The sequence below is a fragment of the Paramormyrops kingsleyae genome, chromosome 18, assembly GCF_048594095.1.
Source record: "Paramormyrops kingsleyae isolate MSU_618 chromosome 18, PKINGS_0.4, whole genome shotgun sequence".
NCBI lineage: Eukaryota > Metazoa > Chordata > Actinopteri > Osteoglossiformes > Mormyridae > Paramormyrops > Paramormyrops kingsleyae.
The window spans coordinates 1563760-1584490 of NC_132814.1; positions in this window are offsets into that span (position 1 = coordinate 1563760).

Consider the following 20731-nt stretch of genomic DNA (forward strand, 5'->3'; position numbering starts at 1 on the left):
TATATATATATATATATATATATATAACGAACCGAATCAGGCTTAATCAACATAGGTGATCTATCATTTTAACGATCCCCAATTAAATTAACCCCGTGGACCGGACAAATACAAAACGAATGATTAAACATTATATGCATCTCTTTTTGTATGTTTTCTAAATAAGACCGCGTGCCCATACCCAACTGTAATAGCGATTAAAGCGATCTATTCTTTTAGCATTTATGTTAAGGCAAGACTTTTATTTTATTACTGTTCTGTGATTAATAATGTTTAATAATTTTAATAATGTGCTTTAAGTCAAGTCAAATTCAGTTTATGCATGATTACATGATATAACTTTTTTAATACTGTATCCTAAATTGTGGATAATTAAGCTATATATCATATGCTGAAGTACATTTCTGGAGTGTTAAAGATTAAAAGAAAAAAATAACAAGAACCGTACAGAACCGAAAACCGTGACCCTAAAACCGTGATACAAACCGAACCGTGGGTTTTGTGAACCGTGCCACCCCTAGTATGTGGTAATTTTCCCTGTTTTTACTTTACCAAAATGATGCAATGACTAAATATCGCTGTGGCACCTAAATTTATAGTCCTTTGTCTTTCATGTGTGTAAACTTTATACATTTTTTTTTTTAAGATGGAGAATTGTCATTCATGGCGGGATTGATGGCTACAGCAGGCTTGTCATCTTCCTCAAAGCTTCTACTAATAATTATAGCAGTACAGTTCTGAATAGTTTTGTGGATGCCGTTAGCATATATGGGGTGCCCTCCAGAGTTCGCTGCGATCAAGGTGGAGAGAATAATGCAGTTTGCATGTTTATGGAGGTCTTCAGAGGTTCTTCTAGAGGGAGTGCACTCAGAGGGAGGAGCACCCACAATCAAAGAATTGAGAGACTATGGGGAGATGTTTGGAAAGGACTCACAAACATTTACCATTTGTTATTTACTTTTTTAGAGAATGAAGGAATTCTAGACAGCAACAATGAAATGTACCTGTGGGCTCTCCATTATGTGTACTTGCCAAGAATTAATCGAGATCTTCAATTATTTGTCAATCAGTGGAACCATCATAAAATAAGGACAGCAAGGTAACATGTCTCCATACCAGATATTTATTCAAGGTAGCCTTGCTCAGCAAACCCAGAACCGAACTGCCATCAGAGGTCTTTTTGTGGATCAAGAGGCCAACCCTCCCTCAGAAGTACAGATGGCACCAGCAGCTCCGCCAGAGTTTGACTGGCCAGAAGAAGTTCAAGTTCCTACCACGCAGTTTCATCTAGAGGAAAGATCCATTCAAGAACTTTTCCAACTAGTTAATCCCCTGGCAGGTGCAAGGGATAGCATGGGAACTGACCTTTTAGCACAAGTTCTTGATTTCTTGAGGAACAACTGATATTTTCGATGATAACCTTGGACATACCATTTGGAATACCTACGACAGTTTTTCCATGATCTATGTTTATATTTTTAGCTGTTTCGAACACATCTGATCATAAATCAAAAGTCGAATGCTGTGATTGGTGTCAATTATCATTTACTTTCAATGTATAACAGACAAAACAATGGTTCATTTGTTTTGTTTTCAAAAAAACATCGTCACACATTTTTAAACAAAGATGACATGTTAAAATTGCCATTAAACATTAAAACAAATATGCAATGTGGCCTTGGCATTATATGTAAAACATAAACATGTATATGGAGGGCCAAGAGTGCCAAAATTAAATTAAGTGTGAAACTTAATATTCCTAACCTTAAGCTTGTAATATGCCAGAATTCATCCACTTCTGGAATTCTTCATACGATTGGTGCAGCGGTAACCTAATGCACACTGTACAAGTGTTTGCCTCGGGCAGTGGTCTCCTTTCACCAGAGTCTTGGTGTAGAAACTCCAGGGTGGGAGCAGAAAGAAAGCCCAGTGGTGGCAGCCTGTCCAGGCCAGAAACAAAGATCAGGAGCTTCTCTAGAGTGACTGGTTCACATTGGCCTCCTGAAATGCAGTAGTAGATTGACACGTTTACACATTTAGTAAATGCAACATAATTATCTGTACAAATACAACCACCTAAAACAGAACTCTAACTCATTCATTGCATCATAAATGTGTAGATATGAATTAGCAGATTTATTTTGCCATTACAATTATTAAATTTATTTAGTTAATTCTAAAGAGGTCTTCAAATCTTAATAATGATACACATTGTTTTTATTTAAGCTTACCCTGCAAATTAATGAGCCAATCCCTCCAAAAACAAAGTACTCTGTTCTCTTGCTGTCTCTTGTTACTTCCAGATGGGGACAAAGTGGGTTTAAAAAGCGCCATGAGGTCCTTTGCAGTCAATCTACTTTTATTCTGCAGGAACAGATGTTGAAATTGGACAGGATAGCGTTGAATGGCTTCTGCCAACCCCAGTGTGTTCAGTCCTTCCAGTAATCTGCCATAAACAATAGAAAGAGATACAAACATATTGTTAAATAGGATTATACATTAGCCAGTCATATTTGATCAAGAGAAATAGACTATTCTTACTGTTCAAATGCAGATTTGAGCCTTCTCTCTAAGTAATCCTGAGCTGTTTCTTGAACCAGTTTGTCTCTTTCTGTGAAGTCTGAAATATATCGAACTGCACCAAGAAGAGAAAGGCTTTCTGTAGCCTGAAGAACAGCCTCCCTTACCTCATCAATAGTGGGTGCATTCTGAATCTGTTGGGCGAAAATAAAATATTTTGCATAAAAGAGATGAGTGATATATATACACTATAATTCAAGAGCTTCTCTCATTTGCAGTGTACCTTCTCTAGTCTTCCTCTGAAATCTTCATCATGAAGCTCACTGAGGGATACGGGCCCATTTGGTCTCCTAGCAATTATGTTGAAGGTTCGTAATGAAAAAAAATGTGGTGCCACCCCTCCATGGATGAGACAGACACTAATCATCATCCCAGTGAGTCTATAGAGACCACTTCGTAGAGCTGAATTTACCATTGGAGACAAAAAGAAAGGTATGTTAAAATACTTCACAACACTTGAACAAAGAACGTGGTTGTATGTACAATTCATCAGCACCTTATATAAAATGGTAATGTGCTGGATAACTGTCTGTGTTGGTTTTACATGTATGTTGGTAAAAGTTTACATAGTGGATGCATGTAATCAGGTATGAATCATAGTCATGTATGTATAAATTAAATTCAGTCATATAACCATGATTTATTCACTCATGCTTGCATCAAGTATTCATATAATCATATATTCATCTTCGTTTGCATTATGTAACCATCCATGCATGGAGCAGAGCTAACACCTTTCTTTTTGTGAGCCCTAAGCCAGTGATTTTTTCAACCACTGTGCCGCGGCACACTAGTGTGCCGTGAGAGATTGTTAGGTGTTCTGTGGGAAATTATCCAATTTCACTTAATTGGTCTAAAAAACTTTTTGGAAAATTAATTATTATTTGCAAATATTATGCCATTGTCGAGTGTAGGTGCTGTAATAGTGATGTATTCTAAACAAACAATGGCAAACCATCCGGAGTATCAGGAAGGGGAAGCAGCTCCTGGTTCCTACTATTTATAGTGGGGGGGGGGGGCTGTTGACCTCACCTGGGGACATCATCCGGAGGTGGAAAGAATACTTTGAGGACCTCCTCAACCCTGCCTCAGATACATCTACGCACACTGCCTTTGAGACATCTGAGGGCACAGAGCCCGAGGGTGCTGGGGGGGGCTTGCCCATCACTGGGGCTGAGGTGGCCAGGGTGGTTAAAGAGCTCAGTGGCGCCCGGGCCCCGGGGGTGGACGAGATCCGCCCGGAGTACCTGAAGGCTCTGGATGTTGTGGGGCTGTCGTGGCTGACACGCCTTCTCAACAGTGCGTGGAGGTCAGGGATGGTGCCGCTGGATTGGCAGACCGGGGTGGTGGTCCCCTTATTTAAGAAAGGGGACCAGAGGGTGTATTCCAACTACAGGGGGATCACACTTCTCAGCCTCCCTGGGAAAGTCTATTCCGGGGTACTGGAGAGGAGGGTGAGATCGATAGTCGAATCTCGGATTCAGGAGGAACAATGCGGTTTTCGTCCTGGCCGTGGAACACTGGACCAGCTTTATACCCTTGCAAGGGTACTGGAGGGGGCCTGGGAGTTTGCCTATCCGGTCTACATGTGTTTTGTGGATTTGGAAAAGGCTTACGACCGGGTTCCCCGAGGTGCTCTGTGGGGGGTGCTTCGGGAGTATGGGGTCCGGGGTCCGCTATTGTGGGCGATTCGGTCCCTGTATGAACGGAGCAGAAGCTTGGTCCGCATTGCCGGTAATAAGTCGGACGTGTTCCCGGTGCGGGTTGGGCTCCGCCAGGGCTGCCCTTTGTCATCGGTCCTGTTTATAATATTTATGGACAGGATTTCTAGGCGCAGCCAGGGTGTTGAGGGTGTCCAGTTTGGTGGCCTCAGGATTGCCTCGCTGCTTTTTGCAGACGATGTCGTCCTGTTGGCTTCATCTGCTGGGGATCTCCAGCATGCACTGGGGCGGTTCGCAGCCGAGTGCGAAGCGGCAGGGATGAGGATTAGCACCTCCAAGTCCGAGACCATGGTTCTCAGCCGGAAACGGGTGGTTTGCCCTCTTCGGGTCGGGGAAGACGTACTGCCTCAAGTGGAGGAGTTTAAGTATCTCGGGGTCTTGTTCACGAGTGAGGGTAGGCGAGATCGGGAGCTGGATAGACGAATCGGAGCGGCGTCTACAGTTTTGCAGGCGCTTAACCGGTCCGTCGTGGCTAAGAAAGAACTGAGCCAAAAAGCAAAGCTCTCGATCTATTGGTCCATCTTTGTCCCTACCCTCACCTATGGTCATGAGCTGTGGGTAATGACCGAAAGAATGAGATCGCGAATACAGGCGGCCGAAATGAGGTTTCTCCGCAGGGTGTCTGGGCTTTCCCTTAGGAATAGGGTGAGAAGTTCGGATATCCGGGAGGGCTTCAGAGTAGAACCGCTGCTTCTTCACGTCGAAAGGAGCCAGTTGAGGTGGTTTGGACATCTGGTGCGGATGCCTCCTGGGCGGCTACCCGGAGAGGTTTTCCATGCATGTCCTACAGGGAGGAGGCCCCGGGGCAGGCCCAGGACTCGCTGGAGGGATTATATCTCTCGGCTGGCCTGGGAACGCCTCGGTGTCCCCCCCGAGGAGCTGGTAGAGGTAGCTGGGGAGAGGGAGGTCTGGGTGCCTCTCCTGAAGCTGCTGCCCCGCGACCCGAACCCCGGACAAGCGGCAGATGATGATGATGATGATGCCATTGTCGAGTGTATGTGCTGTAATAGTGATGTATTCTAAACAAACAAAGCTATTTCAACATTACTCCCATTTTCCACGACATATCTGTGTGAGCTGAGCTTTTAAAGCCTGACTCATATAAAAACTAAAAACAGACAGAGACTGAGAGCTGTTGAGGAAGAGCTTTGTGTGTCTGTCTTCAGTTCCTGCCAGGATATCAGCTTTATGTTCATCCAAACAAGCTCAGGTTTCACACTGAGTGAGTATAAATAAATTGAGAGACTATTTCTCATTACTAGGCTATAGAATGTCATTTTGTAACATTTTTGGTTGCTGGTGTGCCGTGGGATTTTTTCAGTGTAAAAAATGTGCCGTGGCTCAAAAAAGGTTGAAATACACTGCCCTAAGCAATGGTGATGTTAGGCCTGAGAGCAGGGAGTAGTCCTGAGTCATGAATCTAGATTAGAGGCCAGGACAGCTAGGTCATGTATGTCTCTTGTTAGGCTGTGATCATGACGAAAAAGGGGTGAAAATGTCATAAGGCAGGAGAGGTTGTGCTATTGGTAAAAGGATGCAAATGCAAATTAAATATATAAAAGAATCTAGGTCAGTCGGGGGAGATCTTCGAATTTCAACACAGGTCTATAATGTATGTTTTTTTGCCCAAACTGAAAAATCCTTTGGTACGCTAAGATCAGAACACTTTTTTGCTTGAAGAAAAAAAAAATAGACACCAGACACTCATATTTCTAAAATATTTTCTGCAATCTCTGGAATTTTCAGTCCGCAACAAAGGATAAGTAGAAACTAGAAAATTTCAAATATAAATAAATTCCCTTTCAATGCACAAAAATACAGTTGTGAGTAGATTAGGAACCCTAACACAAGTTTTGTATGTGTATCGTAATATTATTGATAGTGTTAGGAGGGTTACTTTTAAAATGTATTCCACTACATATTACAAAATACATGCCCTAAAATGTAATTTGTAACATGTTCCTTATGTGTGAAACTTAATATTCCTAACATTAAGCTACTCCAATTTCATAACAGTATGAAGGTGGCAATCGCACCATACTTACTTAAGAAGACAATTCTGTTGTGTTCTTCTACTGTAGCAACTGGTTGAATGTATTAAAGTATCACGCCAGACACGTGAGAGTTGGTGAAACCCTGTTGATGGTTTCATTACACTTACTGATTCTAAATAATTGCCCATCATAAATGTACATGAGAAATCCACCACCAGCTATTTAACATGTCCTGTTCATCGCTCAGTGAAAGCACTGCCATAAAGTATTATCCTATATCAGTTTGGTAGCAAAGTGGTATCATTAGACTATACTTTTCAACAAGATGTATATGCATGCATGTATGCATATTAGGGTGCATCAAACCCCCCAAGTGAAAAATATTTTCATGGCTATATAAAAAAAAATGTTCTATCTGTACTAAAAACACACTGTGCAAAATAATTTGAAATTTGGATAAGTTCTACCGGGTCCACAACAGCCATGAAATTCTGAAATAACGGCAATAATTCATACTTTGGAATAGTTATACTGCAAGCATTAATGATTTCATGTTTTAGTATTTAAAGTGGTTAATAGTGGATATCGATGGCACCGGGGAAAAACCGCGTATCCAACAATTTGTCAATTTTACAGGGGAACGTTTTTTCTAAATGGTGGAAGTAAAACGTGACCTAGATTTGAGAGCCCTTGTGAACATACTGAAAATACTGGTGCTAAAATCTGAGCCTCGTCCATGTTCACAAGCTACTCACTTCCAAATCACAGCACAGACTGATGTCCCTTACGCGAAAATTGCATGATATGAAATGGATGTGGTTTTGTTTAGTTGCTTTAGTTTCGTTCCCGCCCATTTTTCACTTACGCGGATTGCGCCATACTATAGTGCACTTACGCGGTTTTTCCCAGGTGCCATCGATATATCAGTCTTCTTGATGTTCACTATCAGTTCTTAAGATAGACATACTATTATACTTGCCCAGAAGTATATTGCTATTATATTGCTGCTGGAAGTATTGCTCTGTAACAGTAGGCCTATGCCCTATACACCTGTACCAACTATATCAGACATCAGACATGTATCACAATAATTTAATAATTTAATTTGTGCATTTAAAATATATTTGTGAACTTCTGAAGTACCTTCGTTTTTCTTGCGTTTATCATTATTTTTCATATTTTCAATCTAGATGTGGACCCGGTAGATGTTAATCAAAATTAACGAAATTTTGCCCAAATTATTTTTTCATCCGGTAGAACATATTTATTATACAGCCAAAAACATTTTGAAAATCAATGGGGGTTTGATGCACCCTAATGCATATGGAAAAGTATGCAGAAACATTAAATATGTAAACAGCACTACACATGAATGCCAGCAGTAGACAGCCTTTATTGTTTGTAGACTCGAAACTGCATAATACACAAAGCTAACACCATGGATTTTACAGCCTTTGACCTAACGTTTGCTAGACAGCATGGTAAATAGCTATAGTTAGCATATAGCAGATTGTCAATTGGCAGCTTGACTATAACTATAAAGGGCTAGGACAAGCAAGCTAACAAGCTCACTTTAGCCAGACAAAAAAAAAGAACTTAGTTCAAGATGTTTCTTTAGGTTGGAATTGGAGTTTTTGGACGCAGAAAGTAAGTTGGTGGCTGGTAAATAGAGGTTGATGTTTCCGAAAGGGGTAAGTTTTAAGTCGTCGTTTGAAGACATTCAATGACTCAACTGAACGGACATCTAGGGAGAGTTCATTCCACTAATTAGGTGCCAGAGCAGAGAGTTTCTGCATACTTTTTCATATGCATACATGCTCTTGTAGGTGAATTATGTTCCGGTTCCGGTTGAGTGAACGCTGGCGTTCTTGGCTGCCGCTACTCAGCGGTTTACTATTTTAAGTTTGTTTTTAAGTTTTGTTTTTTAAGTTTGTTAAACCTCTAATCGATTACCTAAAGTGTAATCGTACCTTGATATATTTTAATATTTTAATAACATTTGCGGGTGTCTCATGCTCACGCTGCTGCTGTCTGTTTGGACTTTACCACATCGGGACTTTTCAGCCGGCTATATTCCAGCGCTCCGCTGTTGAAGATGTGGATCCACAGGCTGTGTGTGTGGTCTGTGCTCACCGGGGTTTTGTTATCCATTGTTCACCACCCGGCGACAGCTCTGCTGCAGTACTCCGCAAGCGAACTTTTTAGGCTCCGCTTCTACTTGTCTGTCCCTCCACCCATGTCTCTGCACCTCCATCCAGACATCGCTCTTAAGCCCCGTCGCAGGTATATCCACCGAGGGTCCCGACGAAACTTCAACATCAATGACACTAACTCCATAAGTCCATCTGGTCCAGATCTCGACGTCCTCCCCGCAATACCCACCGTACTGTCAGCCACAACGCGCTAGCACACCCTGCTAGGTCGGCCAAGCCCACTATCAGAAACGGCATCTCCAGCGTCAACTTCGGTCTACTAAACATCCGCTCTCTCACTGGCAAGGGGCAGCTCATCCAGGATCTCCTCTCCGACCGTAAGTTGGACTTTCTTTGCCTGACTGAAACGTGGCAACAGCCTAATGACTTTGTTTTGCTTAATGACTCCACTCCACCTGAGTTTGTTTACGTTTGTCAACCTCGCAACTCAGGGAGGGGTGGTGGTCTCGCGATAATTCACCGGAAGCAGTGGAAAGTCCTCCCTCTCTCAGCCCCACTCTTCCATTCATTTGAATACACAGCAATACAGCTCCCTGGTTCCACTCCCACCATCATATGCACTGTGGAAGTAAAATTGGACATTAGTAGGCCCGGGAGGGGAGGCATATTGGGTCTGTTATGTCTTAGGCCTTAGGCCAGAAGAGATTGTTTTGAATACTGTGTGACCTCGCTTTGTGATAGCTGCCTGCAGTTGGCTCCACAGAAGCTCGGACCTTGGAGGGGCAGACAGTGGAGCAAAGGGGGGGAGAAACCACTTGCAGGAAGAGACTCGAAGCTGCCCCAACTGGTGCACAAAGAGTTATAGCTTAATAGAATAGTAGTAGTCAATATATAATTTGTTATATGCAATTGATCGCATCATGTTAATCATACTAATCATATGTTAACCTAGGGCTGGACAATAATTCGATATCAATATATATCGCGATATAATTTTTTCCGATAACGGTGATACGATTTTTAAACACATTTCCGATATTTCGATATACATTTGAATATTATATATATTCACCGGCTTTTAAAAATGTATCACAAGTGCTAAACAGCGCGTATTCAAATCGCATTCGCATGGTAATTTGCTGAACAACGCAGCTGTGAAACGTGATCCAGGTAAAACTTTTTTAGACAGCATAAATAATATTGAAGCATTTGTTTTCAAGCAGACTGTTAAAAGCAAAAGCAACAAAGCATTTTAGACTTTGTAAAGAAACCATAGTAACCACGTGTATGATACTTTTCAGAGCTGCGTCAGAGGGAAATGACTCGTGAATTTAATTTTGACACTGGTTAGCTTTTTGTGAAAACGAACTACAGTACACCCCGCAGGTTTTTTGTGATTTTGTGAGCGATCTTTGTGTTTTCAATGTTGGAGAATATAATTAAAGGTTTGTATCAAGAAACGACGGTGGTTTTTATTGTATACTGGTAAATCTCTGCTGTTAGTTGGTGGTATGCCTTTTGTTAGCCAACATGTATGTCGGGGCCGGCTCTACGCTGGGGCAACGCCCACTTAAGCAAACGTCCTGCCCCCTTAAATCAAACTTTTAGAAGTTGAAGAAGAAAATAATAATTACCCACAAACTGAATATGGACAAGATTTACTACAGTAGCTGAAAAATCCACTGAAAAAGGCACAAACGAGATGATAAGTTTCACTTCTTGTTCGCTCTTTCCCTCCGCGTTCTGTTTGTGCGCGGACTCACGCAGCACTCGGCAGATCCCCCACTCACCCTCCCCCCAGCTAAACATCCAATCACTGTTAGTATGCAAATTAGCCAGTTTCTCAGTAGGCAGGGCAAAGCGAAATGAGCTGCGTGATTGCGGAAGGTTAGGAGGAAACAGCAATCTCTCTCGTCAAAATCATAGTGACTAGTGAGATCATGGTTCGAATTATTTTTGTCTATTTGGGGGGGTCTTGATCGGGGGGTACTGTACCCCCCGATCAAGACCCCCCCCAAATAGACAAAAATAGCAGTTGGGGGGGGGGGGGGTATTAACATTTTTCTTGTTGTTTTTTTTTTTTTAAGAAAGAACCTCACCTTGTAGGAAAATTTTATGTAAAACGATTTTAGACACCCCTAGTGTGGATCGTACCATTTGAACCACCTTGGCGCTAGAAGCAGCTTAGCCAGTCGGTTACGTCATTCATTCTCATTGAGCGACTTGTTCGTTGTGATTTCAAGATTCTTTATTCGTCACATACATAGTTATAACAAGTACAACATGTAGTGAAATGAACCCTGACCGATCCTATTTTTCAGTTTTATATTTCAAGTGTTACGTCCCGGTCTAGGGACGGGGCGTAAACAGCGATATGGTTCGGGAAAAGGGGAACAGGGAGTCGGGAGGTAGAGGAGAAGGAGGTGAGGGAATAATCAACACCCAAGGTGATGAAGATGATAACACTGTGTATTTCAGGGGAAAAGGTGAACTTCAGGAGTGACACCGGCCAAAACAATAAACAAAATCCAGTGAATTAACTAACCGCGTACCGACGAACTTCCCTAACCAAAAACAAAAAGTGAAACAAAAGACAAACGCTATCCTAACCCTCGCTAATCACAAAACAGGAACAAAAACGCCGTACACGCAGAAAACCAAATGGCAGTCACTCCCTACAGCCTTTATCCCCATACACACACACATATAAAAAAAAAGAACATATATATATAATACAAGCAACCAAAACCTATCCGAAATCCTAAGAATAGTCGATAAACAGGCAATAGTCAAAACACGGGTAAATCAATCCAAGCCGAGCAACCAAAACCAAATCAAAAACCAAAAACGCGAAAGTCGAAAGCCAAAACGGGTCGTAACAGTAAATCCAAAAATACAATAGCAAAAGGCAAAGCAAATACAAATCACGAGCAAGAGCTGGGAGATGGGGTGTGCAGGCGTCTTTTATAATCCGGGGCTGTAGAGGCGGGAAACGGGAACGAGGCGATGATAACCAGTAGATCCAGTTTTGGCACGGCTTGTGTAGAGAGATGGAAAATGCGGAACCGGAATCAGCAGCTTGATGGAATGGGATCTGATGGAGAGATGGACTGGACACACACACGCGGACGTAACACCCCCACCCACAAGTGTGGACCCACGCACACAATAACAAAATAAACCACAAAGGGGGTCCACAAATCAATGCGACCTTGACAAAGCATCAGCTACCACATTTTCTGATCCACGCCGATGCACAATAACCAAATTAAAACTCTGCACAATGAGGGACCAACGTAACAAGCGCTGATTGGAGGAGGACATTCGATTTAAAAAAACAAGTGGATTATGGTCAGTATAGACGGTGATCGGGACACTACTCCCACCCAGGTAAACTTCAAAATGTTGGAGGGCCAACAAAAGAGCAAGAGCTTCCTTTTCCACCGTACTATAATTTAGCTGGTGTTTTACGAATTTCTTTGAGAAATAACTGAGGGGATGATCTAACCCCATGTCGTCTTCTTGTACAAGCACAGCCCCGGCACCGGTACCGCTGGCATCCACCTCTAGTTTAAACGGTCTGTTAAAGTTACGGGTCGATAACACCGGAGTACTGCACAGCAACATCTTCACCGTGTTAAAAGCCTGTTGACACTCTGGGGACCACACAAAAATTGTGTCCTTCCGTAAGAGGCTAGTCAGAGGTAAAACCACATCCGAGAAATTCTTACAAAACCCCCGATAGTAACCGGCCATACCAAGGAACCGCCTGAGGTCACGCTTGCTCTGGGGAGCATGGAACAAATTTATAGCCTCTACTTTCGCCTTAACAGGTTTAACCATGCCTTGCCCTACAGTCTTTCCCAGATAAGTAACCATACCCTTACCAAAATCACATTTCTCTAGATTCAAGACTAAAGAAGCTTCACGCAACTTCCCAAAAACAACGTCTAGCACACGCATGTGTTCTTCCCAGGTATCGGTATAAACCACGATATCGTCTAAATAGACTTCACAATTAGAGACATGTCCCAAGACTTTGTTCATCAGCCGCTGGAACGTAGCAGGTGCATTTTTGAGCCCGAAAGCCATAACGGTATATTGCATAAAGGTGTCCGGAGTTGCAAAAGCAGAAATATCGGAGGCACGCGGAGAAAGAGGAACTTGCCAATAACCCTTTAAAAGATCCAGTTTACTCACATAAGTGGCAGAGCCGATACGATCAATACAATCTTCCATACGGGGGAGTGGAAAAGAATCCGCTTTTGTTACAGCGTTAACCTTTCTATAGTCGGTGCAAAAACGGAACGTGCCATCTGGTTTTGGCACCAAAACACATGGAGAACACCACGGACTAACACTGGGGATGGCTAACCCGTTTTCCTCAAGATAAGCGATTTCTTCACGGAGCACAGCACGCTTCTGGGGATTTACGCGATAAGGATGTTGCTTAATAGGCACCTGACTACCAACATCGATGTCATGACAGAGGACATTCGTACGGGACGGGGTGTCTGAGAATAGATCCAGGTATTTTCTTGTGAGGGACTGAATGTCTTGTCGAGCTAAATTGGGGAGATGGGTTAAACGGTCGGCTAGATTTTCGAGGGCTTCAGAATTTGGCAGGCGAGCACAGGGAAAACACAATTTCCCAAGATGAAGATCATCTTGTTCAGGGGAATACTCCGAAGGAGGCACTGGGACAATCGGGACTGATAAAACAGGCAGGGCAGATGTAGCGTCTATGTCGGGATCTGTACGTGTGCGATAGGGCTTTAGCATGTTTACATGACATACTCGGGACTTGCGCTTGCGGTCGGGAGTGTCCAAAACATAATCCGTATCACTAAGTTTTCTGGAAATCACGTAGGGTCCCGAAAATCGTGCCTGCAGAGAGGAACGAGGCAGAGGCAGTAAAACCAACACGCGATCACCAACCTGAAAAGAGCGTTCAATCGCTTTCAAATCATAGCGAGACTTCATCTCTTTCTGGGAAGCAGTCAAAGAGTCTCGAGCACAATCCCACGCCGCACGCAACCTAGAACGAAGCGATTCAACATAAGTCGATACAGGTTTAGGCTGAGCAGCCGATATAGGTGACAACCATTGCTCCTGTAGCAACTTAAGCGGTCCACGAACAGAGTGACCAAAAACCAACTCAGCAGGACTAAAACCAGTAGATTCCTGCACAGCGTTACGGATGGCAAAAAGCAACAAAGGGACTCCCTCATCCCAGTCCTTGTCAGACTCGAGACAATAAGTACGTAACATACTTTTTAAGGACTGATGGAAGCGTTCCAGTGCACCTTGTGACTCGGGATGGTAAGCACTGGACAATTTATGTTGGACCTGTAACTCCGCAAGAACCTGTTTAAACAGACGAGAGGTAAAGTTAGACCGCTGATCTGACTGAACCGTCTTAGGTAAGCCAAATGTGGTGAAAAACTTAACAAAAGCCTTGACAATCACCCGCGATTTCAAGGAACGAATTGGAATCGCTTCAGGGTAACGAGTTGTCATACACATGAGAGTTAAGAGGTAATTATGTCCTGCACGAGACTTCGGAAGAGGACCCACACAATCAACCAAGATGTATTCGAACGGTTCACCAACCACCGGTATAAGTCGAAGCGGTGCAGGGGGAACCACCTGATTGGGTTTACCAGACACTTGACATTTGTGACAAGTGCGACAATACGAAATAACATTACCTTTAATACCAGGCCAAAAGAAATGTCTTAAGATTCCAGGATTCATGCCCAAAGCTGGACCGGTCATCCCGCTCGCCTCCGCTACGGGTGACTGTGCCATCTGAGGAGCAACACCCGTCGCCTCCTCCCTCTCAGGCAATATACCCCGAGATACCAGGTCATCAAACAGCAGAGCTTTAACCTCCTTTTTGGAAGCAGCTCGAGGCACCGGCACATCAAAGAAAGCAGCGATCTGTAACAGATCGATCTTCCTACAGGCATCAAAGCCTTCCAAGGTGGGACACAGAGTAAAGTGAGTCAGGTCAAAGTCAGCCATTGCCACACCAGTGAGATACTAGCCCACTACCCTAGGTGATGATGATCCCGGACGAGCCCCCAATTCTGTTACGTCCCGGTCTAGGGACGGGGCGTAAACAGCGATATGGTTCGGGAAAAGGGGAACAGGGAGTCGGGAGGTAGAGGAGAAGGAGGTGAGGGAATAATCAACACCCAAGGCGATGAAGATGATAACACTGTGTATTTCAGGGGAAAAGGTGAACTTCAGGAGTGACACCGGCCAAAACAATAAACAAAATCCAGTGAATTAACTAACCGCGTACCGACGAACTTCCCTAACCAAAAACAAAAAGTGAAACAAAAGACAAACGCTATCCTAACCCTCGCTAATCACAAAACAGGAACAAAAACGCCGTACACGCAGAAAACCAAATGGCAGTCACTCCCTACAGCCTTTATCCCCATACACACACACATATAAAAAAAAAAGAACATATATATATAATACAAGCAACCAAAACCTATCCGAAATCCTAAGAATAGTCGATAAACAGGCAATAGTCAAAACACGGGTAAATCAATCCAAGCCGAGCAACCAAAACCAAATCAAAAACCAAAAACGCGAAAGTCGAAAGCCAAAACGGGTCGTAACAGTAAATCCAAAAATACAATAGCAAAAGGCAAAGCAAATACAAATCACGAGCAAGAGCTGGGAGATGGGGTGTGCAGGCGTCTTTTATAATCCGGGGCTGTAGAGGCGGGAAACGGGAACGAGGCGATGATAACCAGTAGATCCAGTTTTGGCACGGCTTGTGTAGAGAGATGGAAAATGCGGAACCGGAATCAGCAGCTTGATGGAATGGGATCTGATGGAGAGATGGACTGGACACACACACGCGGACGTAACACAAGACTCGGTGAATTGATTTTTTCTTTTTCATAACTTAGCCTACCCTTTTTAGTTTTGGTAATATTGGCAATAGTGAAAGGTGTTTTGTTGGGTTCAAATATGTTTGATATAGGCCATCCAATTAAGGTAAATGTCTTGTTTTTAATCTGATGAGGAATATTTTATTTTATTTTTTGTTTTACTTTTCAGTTTTCCCCCTGAGGGATTGCCACCTTACTGTGGTCAGGGGCTTTGCGTGCCTCAGTGACCCTAAGAGCTACACCAGCAGAAGCTTAGCCTTCAGGTGGGACACCCAAGTTGGACAGGTCTTAGGGCAGAGGCCTGACAAAGTGCAATCCAATTACATGACAAAAACAGTTATCCAGAGCACCACCCCACCCCTTTCCCGCCTTTGTCGCCACCATATGCCCCCTTCACATTTCTGTCTGCCCCCTCATATATGCATGTCTAGAACCGGCCCCGATGTATGTACATATTTATAGCATGCCGATCGCGTCAAACAAATCGCGGCAATGCCAAAAACCCGTGCATGTACATTCTCAGTTATTAACGCACATAAATACATTTCAAGCACATGCTAATATATTGCTGCCATATTGGTTTTCGGTTATCTCGATCATCGGTTATCTCAACGCTTTTTGGCAACCCCCTAGGCCGGCGACATAACCGGGTTCGACTGTATATGAATAATCAGCCTGTTCTAGTTTAAATGGAAATATATTATTGTTAATAAGCTGAGTCTGAGAGTTTTATTTATTTGATAGTTTATTTCACATTTCTTGTTTGTAAAGGCTAAATACAAATAAAAAGTGAACTTTTTTTTTTGTACTGTTTTTATTTAAAAAAAAAATTATATAATTTTAATAGGAGGAGTCTGGAGGTATTATAGACTTTGCAAATTCAGTTTGCAGACATCCATTGTGCGTGTCCTCGGCAGTTTTTTCCTGAGGCTTTTTAATATTGTCCATATCGATATCGGAATTATATCGTATCGACCAAAATTAGGAAATATATCGTGATATAAATTTTTGCCATATCGTCCAGGCCTATGTTAACCATGTATTTCCAGTGATTCAGAGACAATACGTCAATGTGTTAATCATTAATCAAACATTAACAGTGATTCAATGTCATATAATTAATATCTATATACATATCTCATGTAGAGTCTAGAAGACGAGGCTGTCTCCAGTAAGTTGCGTATAATGGGTGGATTTTACCTTGCTACCAAGGTGAACCAATGGAGCAGGAGAATTGTGTTTGTTATACGTTTCAGCTCAGTTTGTTGATGTTTCATGACCAATCAGGCCTTAGAAGCCCTGGGAATTATGTTTTATCTACTGGTTGCTCTGTGTGCGGGGTGTGACTTGGTACCAAGTGCCAGAGTGTGATGGGAGCGCTTTGCTGAACTTGCTGGAATAAAAGAGATTTTCTTTACTCACCAAACTAAGAGGTCCAGACTTTTATTCTAAGTCCTTGATTTATAATTTTTCTACCACAGCACTGTTTATCGGCCACCTAAGCCGAACAAGGACTTTTTAAACGACTTTACTGCTCTACTCACTCACTTCTCTGTACTCACTCCAAATATGATAATTGTTGGCGATTTCAATATACTGTACACATGTCATTAACAACCTTCTTTCCAGAGATTTTACTTCCTGTCTGGATAGTTTTGGAATACAACAACACATCAAATTTTCTACGCATTCTAAAGGTCATATCTTGGACTCTGGTGTCACCCCCACAAACTGCAAAGCTAATACTTTTCCTCAATCTGATCACATGTTTATTTCTTTTATTGCTAATGTATCAGCTTCAAAAACCTGCATTCCTCGTGAAATTTCATTTAGGAAAATTAGTAATATTAATCCGGATATTTTCTCATCTGCTATAAATGAACTCTCACCCATCCACAGCTCCTCAACCCCTGAAGAACTTGTTTCACACTATAATGACAACCTCCATAATCTTCTTAACACATTTGCTCCCCTCAAACACCGTTCTGTCTCTTTTTCTCATTCAGCACCATGGTTTACTCCCAACCTGCGCCTTCTCAAAGCCAAAGGACGGCAACTGGAACGTCTTTATAAGAAAACCGGTCTCACCATACACAAAGAAATGTATAGTGATCATATTTTGCTTTATAAGAACAGCATAGTTTTAGCCAAATCCACATACTACTCCGGTTTAATCAGTTCTAGAGAAGTGAACTCCAGATCTCTCTTTTCTCTCTTTAAAAAAATTACAAAACCCCCTGACCCATTCCCCGCTCACATGTACTCAACTGATTTTTGCAACAATATCATGTCCTTTTTTACTCTTAAAATCTCTGATATCCACGAACAACTTAACTCTATAGGAGCTTCTAATTCTATAGCCAACTCCCCACTCACTTCACTGTCTCCCTGTCAATTATTTTCAAAATTCACCATTCCCTCTGTAACTGATGTATCAAATCTCATTCAAAAATCTAGACCATCCACCTGTCAGCTTGACCCCCTCCCTACAGTGTTAGTTAAAGCCTGTTTGCCCTCGTTGGCTCCTCTTATAACCAGTATTATTCACTCTTCCCTTAACACTGGAATTGTTCCTTCATCCTTGAAAACTGCTGCTGTTACTCCAATACTCAAAAAGCCTGGTGCAGATCCCAATAACTTTGACAATCTTCGCCCTATATCGAACCTCCCTTTCATTTCAAAAATCCTAGAGAAAGTTGTTGCCTCCCAGCTCCACTCTCACCTCAATGAATACAATCTTTATGAAAAATTTCAATCTGGCTTCCGCCCCGATCATAGTACTGAAACTGCTTTGTTAAAGGTCACTAACGATCTTCTTATGGCAGCTGACTCTGGCCTTCTCACCATTCTCATTCTACTTGATCTCAGTTCAGCATTTGATACTATTTCCCATGATATCCTCTTAAACAGATTAACATCCATTGGCATTAGTCATATCCCTCTCACCTGGTTCACCTCATATTTCTCAGACCGCACTCAGTTTGTTCAATTTAAATCTCACTCCTCAAGATTGTTTCCTGTTTCTGCAGGTGTACCCCAGGGTTCAGTATTGGGGCCTCTTTTATTCGTCATATACATGCTCCCTCTTGCCCATTTATTCAGGAAATATAACATTAATTTTCATTGTTATGCAGATGACACCCAGCTCTACATCTCTTCGAAACCCAATTCATCCCTTCCCCCATCTCCCTCTCTAACTGCCTTATGGAGATTCGATTATGGTTCTCCTCCAATTTTCTAAAACTTAACAGTAATAAGTCTGAAGTTTTGCTCATTGGTACACCTTCCACTCTAACAAAATCCCATAGTTTTCCTATTGACATAGATAACTCCCTTATCCATCCTTTCCATCAGGTAAAGAGTCTTAATTACATCACCCGGTCTGCATACTTTCACCTACGTAACATTAACCGACTCCGTCCCTTCCTTACTCCCCATGCTGCCGCCATCCTTGTGCATAGTCTCATCACTTCCCGTATCGATTACTGTAACTCCCTCCTATTTGGCCTTCCCAACAAATCTCTCCATAAACTTCAAATTTTACAGAACTCTGCAGCTCGGGTCATAACTCGTTAAGAGATCATATCACACCAGTTCTCCAACAACTTCACTGGTTGCCCATAGATGCTAGGATACACTTTAAAATCCTACTCTTTGCATTTAAGTGCATCCATAACCTCGCCCCTCCCTATCTGTGTGGCTGCCACAGGAAGTCAGTGGAGGGAGTGCAACAAAGGTGTGGTGTGGGAGAACTTGGGAAGGTTGAAAACAAGTCAAGCAGCTACATTCTGAATCAGTTGGAGAGGACGAATGGCACTCAGTGGCAAACCCGCTAGAAGCGAGTTGCAGTAGTCAAGGCGGGAGATGACGAGAGACTGAACGAGTATCTTGATAACAATGTAACTGTATTCTAATTGCCATCTATTTAAATTGTAACTGTATCGGAATACAATTACTCATAATTGTACAATTGTATTATAAATAGGTAAACCCGTTACACGTATTCCTTTTCTCCTCAACACTGATTATTGAACCCTTTCACAATGACCATGTTACAGATGGTGAAACTGCAATGTGATTTGATTTACAAAATGACTGTATTTGTTCAACTTACCACTTGAATCCAAGGTAAGGTTTTTCTCCTCTTCAGGCCCCTCAAAGATGGTACTGTCTTTTATGGCATGCATTAATAGCCTACAGAACTCCCTGGTTGGTCCTCCTTCATCAACAGCACCCTCAGACATTTCCCAGTCATCCACAAACATGACATCAATCCTCTTCAGTGGATCGAACAGAGGGCGTTCCAAAGCCCTCACAGCACATGCCATTATATCATCACGACACACATTTATCAAGAGTGTAGATTTCTCAGTAGGACTGACACATCAAGCCTGTTAAAAAGTTGAGAAAAAAATGTAAGTGTGGCAAACATTACAAAGAAATTCATTCAAGGCTACTATCCAGTAAGTTTTCTGTCCTACCTGGTTTCTGATGAGCCACTCCTGCTCCTGGTTTTGCTGTTTCCTGCGTGAGCGAGACTGGTTGCTACCGCGCGAACTTTTAAACTACAACTATAACTATAACCCAAATAATACTTAGAGCTAGAATTAAGCAATCGGATAAATCTTGGCAAGCTTAATAAGTCTCCTGATAATCTTCCAAATCCACGACGGATTAATCGCCTCCGCCCCCGGAGTTTTTCCCCGCTAAACGCAAGTATATCACTATGGCTCTTGTCGTTTGCTCCGAGTGCAGTATGTTTAGTTATTCTTCTCCCGTCATTAGCGGTATGTTTGTCTGCGATAAGTGCCTTCGATTATTTCGAAGGATTTCTCAGGACAGTGCATTTAGGCGCAGGGATTGCTGGGATTGCTGCGAGGATTGCTGGGATTGCTGCGAGAGAGTGGTGTTGAGCTGCAGCGATTGTTTGGGATTGTTTTTTGGAGTGTTTTGAGTGTTTGTGTGCTTTACCTGTTTACGTGGGTGGCTGTTTATTTCTATTTATTGTTCTTATTTCGGTCAGCGTGAGTGCTTGTCTGTCCTGTCTGTTAATTAACAGCGCGATTTTTCTGAGCGGCGTTTTTCTGTCCGCGTTTAAACTCCGTAGCAAACACCCGCGGGGCGATAATAACTAATAATATCTAACGTCGGTATCGCTACCCAGAGTCGGAAAAGGACAGTTGCTCCTGAGCTTTGCTCGGTCGCCAGTCGGGGCCGGGAGGACATTTTCCACTTTTTTCCCGCTCCGGCAGTAGCCTGCTGTGAGGGGGTTTTTGTGGTTTTTCGACCTCCCAAGAGCAACTTCGATTTCGCCTTGTTTTTAGTTCATACTTGGTTCAGGCAGAAGTTCTTCTGGTAAGTAGTAG